The 11333-nt window shown below is 41.0% G+C and overlaps 1 non-coding gene across 1 annotated transcript; it reads left to right on the top strand.

The window, feature by feature from the left end:
• The first annotated feature begins 9036 nt into the window (after window positions 1–9036).
• Window positions 9037–9140, top strand: LOC112799298 (small nucleolar RNA R71). Its single transcript, XR_003200874.1, has one exon. It is a non-coding gene; the product is annotated as a small nucleolar RNA R71 (small nucleolar RNA).
• Window positions 9141–11333: the final 2193 nt, after the last annotated feature.

Below are 11333 nucleotides of genomic sequence, written 5' to 3' on the forward strand. Positions count from 1 at the left end.
ATTGCTTTTCATTTTTCCATAACCATTTATGGCATCCAAGGCCGGAGAAACCTCTAGAAAGAGGAAAGGGAAGGCAAAAGCTTCCTCCTCCGAGTCATGGGAGATAGAAAGATTCATCTCAAGGGTGCATCACGACCACTTCTATGAAGTTGTGGCCTTGAAGAAGGTGATCCCTGAGGTCCCTTTTTCACTCAAAAAGGGTGAATATCCGGAGATCCGACATGAGATCCGAAGAAGAGGTTGGGAAGTTCTTACCAACCCCATTCAACAAGTCGGAATCTTGATGGTTCAAGAGTTCTATGCCAATGCATGGATCACCAAGAACCATGACCAAAGTATGAACCCGAATCCAAAGAATTATCTTACTATGGTTCGGGGGAAATACTTGGATTTTAGTCCGGAAAGTGTGAGGGTGGCGTTCAACTTGCCTATGATGCAAGGAGATGAACATCCTTACACTAGAAGGGTCAACTTTGATCAAAGGTTGGACCAAGTCCTCACAGTCATATGTGAAGAGGGCGCCCAATGGAAGAGAGATTCAAGAGGAAAGCCGGTTCAATTGAGAAGGCATGACCTCAAGCCCGTGGCTAGAGGATGGTTGGAGTTTATACAACGCTCAATCATTCCCACTAGCAACCGGTCCGAAGTTACCATAGACCGGGCTATCATGATCCATAGCATCATGATTGGAGAAGAAATAGAAGTTCATGAGGTTATAGCCCAAGAACTCTATAAGGTGGCGGACAAGTCTTCTACCTTAGCAAGGTTAGCCTTCCCTCATCTCATTTGTCACCTCTGTTATTCAGTTGGAGTTGACATAGAGGGAGACACCCCCATTGAGGAGGACAAGCCCATCACTAAGAAGAGGATGGAGCACACAAGAGATCCCACTCATCATGAGATCCCTGAGATTCCTCAAGGGATGCACTTTCCTCCACAAAACTATTGGGAGCAATTAAACACCTCCCTAGGAGAGTTGAGTTCCAACATGGGACAACTAAGGGTGGAGCATCAAGAACACTCCATCATCCTTCATGAAATTAGAGAAGACCAAAGAATCATGAGGGAGGAGCAACAAAGACAAGGAAGAGACATTGAGGAGCTCAAGCACTCCATAGGATCTTCAAAAGGAAGAAAGAGCCGCCATCACTAAGGTGGACCCGTTCTTTGATTTCCTTGTTCTTTGTTCTTCTGTTTTTCGAATTTTATGCTTATGTTATCCATGTTTGTATCTTGTGATCATTAGTGTCTTAGTGTCTATGCCTTAAAGTTATGAATGTCCTATGAATCCATCACCTTTCTTAAATAAAAGATGTGCTTAATTGATAAAAGAAAGAATTGCATGAATTTTGAATTTTATAACAGTTTAATTATTTTGATGTGGTGGCAATACTCTTGTTCTCTGAATGTATGCTTAAACAGTGCATATGTATCTTCAATTTGTGGTTTATGAATGTTGGCTCTTGAAAGAATGATGAAAAAGGAGACATGTTACTGAGGATCTGAAAAATCATCAAAATGATTCTTGAAGCAAAAAAAAGCATTTCTATTCAAAAAAAAAAAACGAAAAAAAAAGAGGAGAAAAAGAAAACGAAAAAAAAATAGAGGAATAAGAGTTGTGATCCAAGGCAAATAAGAGTGTGCTTAAGAACCCTGGACACCTCTAATTGGGGACTTTAGCAAAGCTGAGTCACAATCTGAAAAGGTTCACCCAATTATGTGTCTGTGGCATGTATGTATCCGGTGGTAATACTGGAAGACAGAGTGCTTTGGGCCACAGCCAAGACTCAATAAGTAGCTTTGTTCAAGAATCATCATACTTCACTAGGAGAATCATTAACACTATCTGGATTCTAAGTTCCTAAAGAAGCCAACCATTCTGAATTTCAAAGGATAGAGTGAGATGCCAAAACTATTCAGAGGCAAAAAGCTAAAAGCCCCGCTCATCTAATTAATACTGATCTTCATAGATGTTTTTGGAATTCATTGCATATTCTTTTCTTTTTATCTTATTTGATTTTCAGTTGCTTGAGGACAAGCAACAATTTAAGTTTGGTGTTGTGATGAGCGGATAATTTGTATGCTTTTTGGCATTGTTTTTAGTATGTTTTTGGTATGATATAGTTAGTTTTTAGTATATTTTTATTAGTTTTTAGTTAAAATTCACTTTTCTGGACTTTACTATGAGTTTGTGTGTTTTTCTGTGATTTCAGGTATTTTCTGGCTGAAATTGAGGGACCTGAGCAAAAATCTGATTCAGAGACCAAAAAGGACTGCAGATGCTGTTGGATTCTGACCTCCCTGCACTCGAAGTGGATTTTCTGGAGCTACAGAAGCCCAATTGGCGCGCTCTCAACGGCGTTGGAAAGTAGACATCCTGGGCTTTCCAGCAATATATGATAGTCCATACTTTGCCCAAGATTTGATGGCCCAAACCGGCGTTCAAAGTCACCCTCAGAAATCCCAGCGTTAAACGCTGGAACTGGCACCCAAATGGGAGTTAAACGCCCAAACTGGCATAAAAGCTGGCGTTTAACTCCAAGAAGAGTCTCTACACGAAAATGCTTCATTGCTCAGCCCAAGCACACACCAAGTGGGCCCGGAAGTGGATTTTTATGTCATTTACTCATCTCTGTACACCCTAGGCTACTAGTTCTCTATATATAGGACCTTTTACTATTGTATTTGGAGTTTTTAATCGGGGGTAGCTATCTTCATTTTGTATGCTATCTTAGATCATTGGGAGGCTGGCCATTCGGCCATGCCTAGACCCTATACTTATGTATTTTCAACGGTGGAGTTTCTACACACCATAGATTAAGGTGTGGAGCTCTGCTGTACCTCGAGTATTAATGCAATTACTATTGTTCTTCCATTCAATTCCGCTTGTTCTTGTTCTAAGATATCACTTGTTCTTCAACTTGATGAATGTGATGATCCGTGACACTCATCATCATTCTCACCCATGAACAAGGTGACTGACAACCACTTCTGTTCTACAAGCAACCAAGGCTCTAGTGAATATCTCTTGGATTCCTGATTGCACGATGCATGGTTGATCGCCTGACAACCGAGTGCTCGTCTGACAAACGAGCCAACCATTCTGTGAAATCAGAGTCTTCGTGGTATAGGCAAGAACTGATGGCAGCATTCAAGAGAATCCGGAAGGTCTAACCTTGTCTGTGGTATTCTGAGTAGGATTCAATGATTGAATGACTGTGACGTGCTTCAAACTCCTAGCAGGCGGGGCGTTAGTGACAGACGCAAAAGGATCGATGGATTCTATTCCAGCCTGACCGAGAACCGACAGCTGAATTCCGCTATGCTGTGACAGAGCATATGCAATCGCTTTCACTGAGAGGATGGGAGGTAGCCATTGACAACGGTGAAACCCTACACAAGCTTGCCATGGAAAGGAATAAGAAGGATTGGATGAAGACATTAGGAAAGCAGAGAGACGGAAGGGAAGGCATCTTCATGCGCTTATCTGAAGTTCCTACCAATGAATTACATAAGTATCTCTATCTTTACCTTTGTGTTATTTTCGTTCATCACCATTACCATTTGAGTTTGCCTGACTAAGATTTACAAGATGACCATAGCTTGCTTCAATACTAACAATCTCCGTGGGATCGACCCTTACTCGCGTAAGGTTTATTACTTGGACGACCCAGTGCACTTGCTGGTTAGTTGTGCGAAGTTGTGTAATGCCATGGTATTGAACACCAAAGTTTTTGGGGTTCATGACCGGGGATTATGAGAGTTGTGAAAAGTATTGTTCACAATTTCGCACACCAGAGTCTATAGTATATTCTCTTCTTTTTATCCTATTTTGATTTTTAGTTGCTTGGGGACAAGCAACAATTTAAGTTTGGTGTTGTGATGAGCGGATAATTTGTATGCTTTTTGGCATTGTTTTTAGTATGTTTTTAGTATGATTTTGTTATTTTTAGTATATTTTTATTAGTTTTTAGCTAAAATTTACTTTTCTGGACTTTACTATGAGTTTGTGTGTTTTTCTGTGATTTCAGGTATTTTCTGGCTGAAATTGAGGGTCCTGAGCAAAAATCTGATTTAGAGACCAAAAAGGACTGCAGATGCTGTTGGATTCTGACCTCCCTGCACTCGAAGCGGATTTTCTGGAGCTACAGAAGCCCAATTGGCGCGCTCTCAACGGCAATGGAAAGTAGACTTCCTGGGCTTTCCAGCAATATATGATAGTCCATACTTTGCCCAAGATTTGATGGCCCAAACCGGCGCTCAAAGTCTCCCTCAGAAATTCCAGCGTTAAACGCCGGAATTGGCATAAAACTTGGAGTTAAACGCCCAAACTGGCATGAAAGCTGGCGTTTAACTCCAGAAAAGGTCTCTACACGAAAATGCTTCATTGCTCAGCCCAAGCACACACCAAGTAGACCCAGAAGTGGATTTTTACGTCATTTACTCATTTCTGTACACCCTAGGCTACTAGTTTACTATTAATAGGATCTTTTGAGATTGTATCTGGACATCATGACACTTTACACGTTTCTTTGTATACTTTCTACAGCATGAGTCTCTAAACCCCATGGTTGGGGGTGAGGAGCTCTGCTGTGTCTTGATGGATTAATGCAATTACTACTGTTTCTTATTCAATCATGCTTGCTTCCATTCTAAGATAACACTTGTTCTTAACCCGGATGAATGTGATGATCCGTGACAATCATCATCATTCTCAACTATGAACGTGTGCCTGACAACCACCTCGGTTCTACCTTAGATTAAGTAGTTATCTCTTGGATTCTTTAACTGGAATCTTCGTGGTATAAGCTAGAATTGATGGCGGCATTCAAGAGAATCCAGAAGGTCTAAACCTTGTCTGTGGTATTCTGAGTAGGATTCAATGATTGAATGACTGTGACGTGCTTCAAACTCCTAGCAGGCGGGGCGTTAGTGACAGACGCAAAAGAATTACTGGATTCTATTCCGGCCTGACCGAGAATCGACAGATGAATTCCGCGTGCTGTGACAGAGCATATGCAATCGTTTTCACTGAGAGGATGGGAGGTAGCCATTGACAACGGTGAAACCCTACATACAGCTTGCCATGGAAGGAACCTTACGTGTTTGATGAAGAAGACAGTAGGAAAGCAGAGATTCAGAGAACAGAGCATCTCCAAAACCTCAACCTATTCTCCATTACTGCAAAACAAGTAATCATTTCATGTTCTTTTGCTTTTCACAATCAATCCTGATAATTTCTGACATCCTGACTAAGATTTACAAGATAACCATAGCTTGCTTCAAGCCGACAATCTCCGTGGGATCGACCCTTGCTCACGCAAGGTATTACTTGGACGACCCAGTGCACTTGCTGGTTAGTTGTGCGAGGTTGCAAAAGTGTGATTGCAATTTCGTGCACCACAGTCCCATAAGACTTCCCTTCCTTCTTCCTCTGATATGCATCTTCTGAGTATGCCATCCGAACATTTTTTGAACAAGTATGGTTCGTCCCAGATGAAGTATTTGGCATCATTTACCAATTTCTTCCTTTAATGCTTGTTAAATTCCAACGGCAAACTCCCAGTGGCCTTGAAGTTTGCTATGTCTGCAAACCAGGGTGCTTTGTGAATTACCATGAGTTGTTCATCAGGAAAGCACTCATTTATATGTGTGCTTTGTGTGCTTCCTTCTTCACATGGTATCCTTGATAAATGGTCTGCCACCTTGTTCTCTACACCCTTCTTGTCTTTGATTTCAATGTCAAATTCCTGCAACAAAAGAACCCATCTAATAAGTCTTGGTTTGGATTCTTGTTTAGCAAGTAAGTATTTTAAAGCTGAATGATCAGTGAAGACAATGACTTTAGATCCAATGAGATAGGATCTAAATTTGTCAAATGCAAAGACTATTGCCAAGAGTTCTTTTTCAGTGGTTGTGTAATTCCTTTGGTTATCATTCAAGACTTTACTGGCATAATAAATCACATGTACCAAATTGTCTTTCCTTTGTCCTAACACTACCCCAATAGCAAGGTCTGATGCATCACACATCAGTTCAAAAGGTAAGTTCCAATCAGGTGGGGCAATGATAGGTGGAGAGGAAAGTTTTTGCTTCAAAAGTTCATAGGCTAGCATGCAATTTTTATCAAATACAAAGGGTGTATCAGAGACAAGCAAGTTACTCAAAGGTTTGGCTATTTTAGAAAAGTCTCTAATAAACCTTCTGTAAAAGCCAGCGTGTCCCAAAAAACTCCTAACTGCCTTGACATTACTTGGTGGAGGTAGTTTTTCAATGAGTTCCACCTTAGCTCTGTCCACCTCAATGCCTCTATTAGAGATTTTGTGGCCAAGGACTATTCCTTCTGTGACCATGAAATGACACTTTTCCCAGTTTAATACTAGGTTGGTCTCTTGGCATCTCTTAAGCACCAAGGCAAGGTGGTGTAGGCAGCTAGGAAAAGAATCTCCAAACACAGAAAAATCATCCATGAAAACCTCAATAAATTTTTCAATCATGTCCGAAAAGATGGACAGCATGCATCTTTGGAAAGTGGCAGGTGCATTGCACAATCCAAAGGGCATGCGTCTATAAGCAAAAACTCCATATGGACAAACAAATGATGTTTTCTCTTGATCTCTTGGATCAACTACTATCTGATTATAGCCTGAGTATCCATCCAGAAAGCAATAGTAAGCATGTCCTGCAAGCCTTTCAAGCATCTGATCCATGAATGGGAGTGGGAAATGATCTTTTCTGGTGGCTTCATTGAGCTTCCTATAGTCTATGCACATCCTCCACCCAGTGACAGTTCTTGTGGGTATGAGTTCGTTCCTCTCATTTGGCACCATAGTTATGCCACCTTTTTTGGGAACTACATGGATGGGACTAACCCATGGGCTATCAGATATGGGGTAGATTACCCCTGCCTGCCATAACTTCATGACCTCCTTTTGTACCACTTCTTTCATGACGGGATTCAATCTTCTCTGAGCTTGAATGGAAGGTCTAGCATCCTCTTCTAACAAGATTTTATGCATGCATATGGATGAACTTATCCCCTTCAAATCAGCTAGGGTCCATCCAATGGCATCTTGATGAGTTTGTAGCACCTTGATCAATTCTTCTTCCTGTTCTTGGCTCAGGGCAGAGCTAATGATAACAGGATGGCTCTCATCACTACCCAAGTATGCATACTTGAGATTAGGGGGCAATGCTTTGAGCTCAGGTTTTGGTGCTTCCTTCTCTTCTTTCACTCTCTCTGGCATGCTTGGCATGGTTGTTTCAGCAGCCTTGATGTCACTAACTTCAATATCCTTGGTGAACTCCTCCTCTGCCACTTCCTTTATTGTTTCCTCAAAGGTTTCTTATACTGCAATGTCCACTACATCCACCCTCATGCATTCCTTTAGTGATTCTGATGGATAGCTCATTGCCTTGAATACGTTAAACACCAATTGCTCATCATGTAGTCTAAGAGTGAGTTCACCCTTTTGGACATCTATGATGGCTCCAGCAGTAGCCAGGAAGGGTCTTCCCAGGATTATCGAAGCTTTGGCTTCTTCCTCCATATCTAACACCACAAAATCGGCAGGAAATATAAAATCTCCCACTTTCACCAACAAATCCTCAACTATCCCATGAGGGAATTTAAAAGTTCGATCTGCCAATTGGAGGGCCATTCTTGTTGGTTTGGCTTCCTCAATCTTCATTCTTCTCATCATTATTAGAGACATCAAATTGATACTGGCCCCTAAGTCACACAAGGCCTTCTCCACCATGACTTCTCCTATGATGCAGGGGATTTGGAAACTGCCTGGATCCTTCAATTTCTGAGGCAATTTGTGTTGAATGATGGCACTGCATTCTTCAGTCAACAACACAGTTTCCTCATTTCTCCAGCTTCTCTTCTTGGTCATTAATTCCTTTAAGAATTTTACATAGAGTGGCATTTGCTCTATTGCCTCAGCAAACGGAATGTTGATTTGAAGCTTCTTGAAAATCTCCAAGAATCTGGAGAATTGGCCATCCTTTTCACTTTTCATCAAACGTTGAGGATATGGTGCTTTGGGTGTATAAAGCTTCAGGACCTCTTTTTCTTTTTCTTTTGTTGCAGACGGTGTAAAAGATTGTCCCTGTTCCTTGTCTCTCACATTTTCCTTTGCTTCATCCTCTGTGGTTTCCTTTGAGATCTCCTTTAGCTTCTTTCCACTTCTGAGGGTTATGACCTTACATTCTTCCCTTGCAATAGCCTTGGCAGCATGAGAAATGCTTGGCCCAGGGGTTTGCTTATACAAATACCCAATTTGATTTTCTAGCTTCTGGATGGCAGCTCCTTGGTTTTGCAAGTTAGAATTTACTTCTTCCTTAAAGGCTTTCAATTCGGTTATGTCTTGACCCATGGTTGCAAGCATTCCTTCTATCCTGTTTAATTGATCTTGAAATTGTTGGTTCAGATTAGGTTGGGCAGGTTGATTATTTTGGCCATGATATGGTGGTTGGGAGTAAGTGTTTTGTGTGGCTTGGTACGATCTTTGGTTGGAGTTTTGGTATGTGGAATTATTATGTTGGTTGGGGTTGTAAGGTTTGTGGTTTTGTGGTTGGGTTTGCTGGTTTCCCCACCCAAAGTTTGGGTGGTTTTTCCAGCCTGGGTTGTAAGTGTTGGAATGTGGATCATATGGTTGCCTTTGTGGAATTCCCACATAGTTGGCCTCTTCCCAATCACCTCCTTCAGTGCTTACTTCCTCTTGATCTTGTGTGTGTATTGCATCCACTTGTTTTGTTTTTAAATTCCTGGTGAGCTCTGCTAGTTGCTTGGCAAACACCTTGTTTTGGGCTAGAATTGTATCAACATGGTTCAGCTCCATGACTCCCTTAGTGTTGTGTCTCTCTGAAGCATAGTAGTACTCATTCTCAGCCACTGTCTCAATCACTTCAATGGCTTCTTCCACAGTCTTTTTCCTGTTCAATGAACCTCTTGATGAATGGTCTACAGCCTTCCTTGATTCATAAGAAAGTCCATCATAGAAAATATGCAATTGCACCCAGTCATGGAACATGTCTGGTGGGCATTTCCTTGTCAAATCCTTGAATCTCTCCCATGCCTCGTAGAGAGTTTCACCATCTTGTTGTCTAAAAGTCTGAACCTCAGATCGAAGCCTATTGACCTTTTGTGGGGGGTAGAAACGTGCCAGAAACTTGCTTTCCACCTCATCCCAGGTTGTTAGGCTCCCCCTTGGGAATGATTCCAGCCACTTAGCTGCCTTGTCCCTAAGTGAAAATGGGAACAAGAGCAGTTTATAGGCATCTTCCTGAACTCCATTGGACTTCACAGTGTCGCAAATTCTCAGGAATTTTGTGAGATGTTGGTTTGGATCTTCATTAGCACTACCACCAAATGAACAATGATCCTCCACCAGTGATATTAGCTGTGGTTTGAGTTCAAAATTGTTGGCCTGAATGGGTGGTTTCTGAATGCTGCTACCACAATTCCCAGAGGTTGGGTTTATGTATGAACCAAGAACCCTCCTCTCGGGAATGGCATTGTTTCCATCAGCTCTCTCATGGTTGTGAACTTCTCTATCCATGTTGAGATCTAGAGCTTCCTCAAAATTGTCCTCAGATTCTCCTTCAGATTCTTCTTCTCTCAGTACTCTCTTCCCTCTTGCTTCCCTTCTAAGTTTATGAAGGGTCCTCTCTGGTTCGGTATATGGAGGAGTTGATATCTCTCCTCTCCTACCTGTCATACAAGAACACAGCACAGGCAACAAACAAGTGAAATACTCTTGGTTAATGGAAGAGTATGGTTAGAGCAGTTGAGGAATTAATTCAAATAGTTAGTGGGTCAGTGAGTTAGTTGCTTGAATTTAAAGGCATAAAGAAAGAAAGCAAGTAACAGAGTGCAGAAATTAAAATTCAACAAGTAACTTGAACTGAATTAACAAAACAAGAAAAATGCTCAATCTAGTTAACTTCCAATTTGAGAATCGTCAATCGAAAACCAATCCCCGACAACGGCGCCATAAACTTGATGCTACGATTTTAGGAAATTGCACGATCGGTAAAAATTCCTTCCGGCAAGTGCACCGGTTATCGTCAAGTAAAAACTCACAATAGAGTGAGGTCGAATCCCACAAGGATTGGTTGAGTGAGCAATTCGGATTAGAAGTGTGTTCTAGTTGAGCGGAATCAAGATTTAGATGAGAATTGCGGAATGCAAAATTGCATGAATTAAAGAGCGAGAAGCTAAATTGCTGAAACTAAAAAGGGATCGGGGTGATTGCATGAATTTAATTGCAGAATGTAAAGAGAAAGTGGTAGATCAGAAATGGGGAATTCATTGGGTTTCAGGAGATATTGAGATCTCCGAATCAAAACATTTTTATCCCTTCCTCAACCAATGCATTCATTGAATTTTGCTTGGCAATCTTATATGATTGGATCCCAATCCCTTGGCTCACCAATTCTCTCTAAAAACAAATAAATTCCCAATCCCTTGGTTTAAATGTTCATAAGAAGAGATGATGCTTGATCACTGATTATACCACACAGTTTCATGAACCACAATTTGGTAGGATTACATGTCACAATATCCATCCAAACCCTAATCCAATTCACTGTGAGAAAGCTTCTCTAGCATGAATCCTCCATTCCTTTCCCAAGGTTCCGAAGGATTCCAATTATGGATAGTTTCTTTCCCAAGACAACTAACCAATGGAATTAGATCGAGAAGCTTTCTAACAAAAATTCAAGAGAAAAGATTGAAGAAGAAGATAAAAACTATTATTGATTCATTGAATTACAATAGAGCTCCCTAACCCAATGAAAGGGGGTTTAGTGAGTCATAGCTCTGAATTCAATTACAAATAGTATGAAAACTCGAAAAATGATCCAAAAGTTCTTTCCTAACTTAAATTCTATCCTATTTATACACTTTCTAACTTGAGCTTCTGTTGTGTTTCTTGGGCTTTGAGGCCTTTCCTTGATTTCCTTTTGCTTTGGGTTTATGATCCATAATCCTGATGAGGCTGCTGATTCAATTCTGTAACATTCATTGAGCAAACTTAGTGATAAACAAGTAATGACACATGACTCAACAAATTGAAATTCCAGACTCATCAATTCTTCAGGCCCAATCCCATAAACCATGATATTCAATTGGGTTTCATACCAGAGTACGTTTAAGTTAATGTTTGTGCTCAAATGCTAACTTAAACTGCAATATCTTTGGCCCAGAAACCTTTTCAAATAGTGGCGTTTAAGTTGCAGTTTAAGCTTCAGTTTAAGGTTAAACTGAAGCTTAAACGTGGAAATGGAAGAAGGCAACCCTGGAGGGTAAGTAGTCGAACACGTTT

This window comes from Arachis hypogaea, chromosome 4 (assembly GCF_003086295.3).
Source record: "Arachis hypogaea cultivar Tifrunner chromosome 4, arahy.Tifrunner.gnm2.J5K5, whole genome shotgun sequence".
In the NCBI taxonomy this organism is placed as follows: Eukaryota; Viridiplantae; Streptophyta; class Magnoliopsida; order Fabales; family Fabaceae; genus Arachis; species Arachis hypogaea.